The sequence below is a fragment of the Otolemur garnettii genome, unplaced genomic scaffold (genome assembly GCF_000181295.1).
Source record: "Otolemur garnettii isolate 467f Iridium unplaced genomic scaffold, OtoGar3 scaffold00011, whole genome shotgun sequence".
In the NCBI taxonomy this organism is placed as follows: Eukaryota; Metazoa; Chordata; class Mammalia; order Primates; family Galagidae; genus Otolemur; species Otolemur garnettii.
This window is the reverse complement of record NW_003852406.1, coordinates 31,826,150-31,830,535: the sequence shown is the minus strand read 5'-3', so window position 1 is coordinate 31,830,535 and position 4,386 is coordinate 31,826,150. Positions and strand designations below refer to the sequence as shown.

The following is a 4,386-nucleotide window of genomic DNA, read 5'->3' as shown; positions in this document are numbered from 1 at the left end:
CGGGCTGGGGATTCGAACCCGCCACCTTAGGTGTACGTGGCTGGCGCCTTAGCCGGTTGAGCTATAGGCGCCGAGCCTCTCTTGGCTTTTTTGAAGTTGAAAGTGTTCCTGTGGCCACCCTCTCCTTCCTCATCAGAGTCAGAGAACTCTTCCACATAGGCAATTCTCTTGCCAGAGGAACAGACTGAGACTCACTTTTTTGGATTTTTGTCACTTTCCTCTGGGATGGCATCCTCAGGAATCGCCTACTTTTGGATCCCAGGAGCACGGGGCAGCATCCTCAGGTTTCTAAAGTGGCTGTTCAGTATTCTCCAAGTATATATTCATATTCTGGTTAGTCATATTGGAAAGACTGATGTGAAGCTCGAAATCTGGACCAAAGTATTTGAAGTAGTCATTGTATGGAAGCTCATTAGGGATCTGTGTGTCTGGGGCCACAGCTGTTTCACATGTCCAGCACTGGGCAACAGTGTGAATGGTATAGCCCTTCCTCCTAGCATCAGCATAGGCAGGTTGAAGCTGTTGACAGATTCCACACACTTGGCGCGTGCTTTGATGGTCAGAATGAAGCAACCTGACTGAGCCCCCAGACAGGGAGTCCAACCACACTGGACCACGGCAGTAGGCTGGAGCATCTCCATTACTTGGGATGTGACTGGTTTGAAAATGGCCTTATAGCACTCGTTATCAATCCTATCTTGGAACAGATAGTAGCAGCGTAATTCTTGCATTTGCCAGCCCCAATATCCTGTAGGTCCACAGATCCTGGGAAGTGCTCTTGGTATTTATGAAAGGACATGCCATGGTGATTATCACTGTCGGCACCCTCTGGTGATACCTTAGCAGTTTAGGATGGCCAAGACAGTATCACTGATGTAACACAAGTCAGATGCCTTGGACTTCTTTGTGTAGTGCAGGCCCCCAGCCCAATTCACAGCAGTGTCCATCTGCTGCTTATTAAGTTTCACAGCACTTGCCACAGAGCCACCAGTAGACAACCGACAGAACTCAAATGGGCCCACAAATACTGGACAGTCCTCACCAACTTTCAATCTCTGCATCTGCTTGCTGTGTTCAGACATGTTATCTGCATGGATGGAGTGCAAGAATTGAATTGTGGTCATCATTGTGGTGCTTGGTCATCTCAACGTTGGCTTTGGGAGGACAGTAGATTTCCATTTTTCAGTAGAGACCATAGTTAAGCAATAAATTGTGAGTCATGTGGATTCCATGGGGCTTCACTGGGTGGCCTTGTCCATAATAATAATTTCCAACAGCCCTGTCATAGTAGTAACAGACTTTCCCCCTGGTGCCCTATGTCTGTGTCATCCTGCTCTCCTCCCCAACATTTAACATTCTGAAAAGCATTTTTTAAAAATTTAGTTCTGATATGTAACACTCATTTGGAGAAGTATATCAAACATAAACTCACAGCTCCATAAACTAGTATTATAAAGCAAATATCTAAGTCCTCCACACCTGGGTCATGAACTAGCACATACTCAGTACTCCAACATCGCCTGCCCTCATGTCAGTTCCCCTGTACCCTAGATGCCTTTCTCTAATTACAAAATCTCCTCCCCCTTCATTTCAAACTTTTATGGGAATCTCTTCCTTGGTTTTTCTTTGAGGAAATAGGGTCTCACTGTGTTTCCCAGCTAGCTTAGAATACCTGGGTTCAAGCCATCCCTTCCCCTTCAGCCTCCATGTGAATGGTTGGCCTGTAGGACATGCATATCCCAGATGGAGACCACAGGCATGTGCCACCACACTCTAATCCTAAATTTTTTTTCTTGCTACATAGGAATGTAGCCCTAAATTCTACAATTTTGTTTTGCCTTCCTTGAACAATATGTAAATGGAATTGTACACCATATACTCCTGTGTTTTGCTATTCTGTATTACTGAGAATCATCCAGGGTTCTCTCTTAGCTATAGTTAGTCCCCTGGCAATGTTGCACAGATATACCATAAATCAGTTCTTTGTTCTACTGCTGATGGACATTTGGGTCATTTCTTGTTTTGGTGTTTATGGATGCTGCTGCTGTAGACATTCTTTTGCATGTCTCCTGCACCATACATGCATGCATCTCTGCTGGTGCAAACCTCGCAGTGCAATTTCTCCATCTTAAGGTATGCAAACTGTCAGCTCTCATAAATACAGAAAACTCATGACTGTGCCAATTGACACTTTGCTGCTGTATGTAAGATGTGGCTGCTCTGATCTGCACCAGCACCAGTCTTTTAAATTTTGGTCATTCTGGAGGGATGTGAGTGGTTTCATTGGCATATTTCTGATGATTAAGGAGATTGAGTACCTTTTTGTACATTTATTGGCCATTTGGTATTCTCTATCTCAAAGTGTTTATTCAAGTCTTTGGCTCTTTATCTGCTATATGCTTTTTCTCTCCTCATTCTGCAGATACACACAGACGTATGTTTAGACAACTCTGTCTACAATATGGACATGGCATTTTGTCTGTTATATGTATTGCAAATACACCCACCACTCAGAAGCCTGCTGTTCTGTTAATGGTATGCTTTGATAAATAAGTTTTTATTGTTGTATGGTCAAATTCATCAGTTTTTAATTACTATTAGTGCTTTAATGTCTTCTAGAAATCTTTGTCATGAATATATTCTTTTATAGTATCTAGTAGAATTGTTAAAAAATACAGTGAAAACTCCCTAGCTGACCACCTCCCCACACTGACCACCTCCTTAAGTTGACCTAATTTTTATAGACTGGAAATGCACCTGTGTGTGTGTCAGTACAATAGGCCTAGTCCCTTATGTTGACCAGTTTGTTACAGTCCCTTGGGTGGTCAAATTATAGTCTGTACTGTATTAAGATTGAGATACAACACAAAGTTTCTAAGTTTCATGAAGCTTAAGTGTACAGATCAATGGATCTTTACATATGTATATATTCACATAACCTCCATTCAGATCAAATTTACAGCAAACCAGAGGTTTCCTAGTCAATTAAGGCAATCACTATTCTAACTTCTGTTTATCTTTTCTTTTCTTATTGGATATTTGGGTTGTTTGAGTTAGGGTCTATTATGAATATCTTTCCATGAGCATAGCACAGATTCTTTTGGGTATATACCTAAGAATGGGATTGCCAGGTCATGGTATTGATTTATGTGTAGATACTGCCAAAATGTTCCAAAGTGATTATATGGTTTACACCCCAAAAACAATGTAAGTGAGTTCCCATTGCTCCACATCCTAACACACCTGATACTGCCAGACTGAAACTTGAGCCATTCTATTGCTGGGTGTGTAATGATTATCATATTGTGGCAATTTACATTTCCCTAATGTGTAAATGCACTCTTTTATATGTTTCTTGGCCTTTTTATGATGTCCTTTTTATGATGATCCTGACCCAGTTTGCTTTTAGTAATGGGATTGATTTTTTTTTTCTTATAGATTTGTAGATGTTCTTCATATATTGCAGTTATAAGTCCACTGATGGATATATGCAAATATACGTTCCTGGTCTATAGCTTATCTTTTCATTCTCTTAATAGTAGCTTTTGATTAAAGAAGCTCTTAAATTTAATAATGTATAATTTGTCACTTTTATATAATTTTTTTTTGAGACAGGGCTAGAGTGCAGTAGTGTGATCGTTTGTTACTGCAACCTCTGTCCCCTGAGATTGAGCAATCCTCCTGCCTCAGCCTCATGAGCAGCTAGGACTAAGGTGTACCTGGCTAATTTATTTTTTTACTTTTGTAGAGATGGAATCTCACTCTTGTTCAGGCTAGTCTTGAACTCCTGGCCTCAAACAATCTTCCTGCCTTGTCCTCCCAGAGTGCTAAGGTTACAGGTATGAGCCACTATGCCAGGCTTTATCAGTTGTTTTTATTAATAGAGCTTTTTGTGTCCTATTTAAGAAATATTTGCCTATTCTGAGGTCATGAAAATATTCTCTTATGTTTTTTTCTAGAAGCCTTATTGTTTCATCTTTCACATTTTGGTCTATGACTCAGTTCAAATTATTTTCATGTATGTTATAAGTAGATAGAAAGGAAACATTTGTTATATAAATGTCATTCAACTAACTGAGTGTGGGGGGCTCATGCTTTTAGTCCCAGCTACTCAGGAGGCTAAGATAAAGAATTGCTCTTGAGCCCAGGAGTTTGAGACTGCAGTGGGCTATAATTGTGCTACTGAACTCCAGCCTGGGCAACAAAGTGAGATCCTGGCTCAAAAAAAAAAGTCATTTGCCGCCTCCTGACCGGGGGTGGCGGCAGTTTGGGGAGTCGGTGTATGAAAGGGGAAGACAAATAAGACAAAGACAGACACACTGGGAAAGGGTTATGTATGTAGTCCTGGTTTGTGATAGGCTAGTATTGTGAGGATGAAGTAGGAAG

The 4,386-nt window shown here is 41.0% G+C and overlaps 1 pseudogene; it reads right to left on the bottom strand.

Annotated features, from left to right (window-relative positions):
- LOC100948480 overlaps positions 1–1,329 on the bottom strand; it is a 1,726-nt pseudogene extending 397 nt beyond the window's left edge.
- Positions 1,330–4,386: the final 3,057 nt, after the last annotated feature.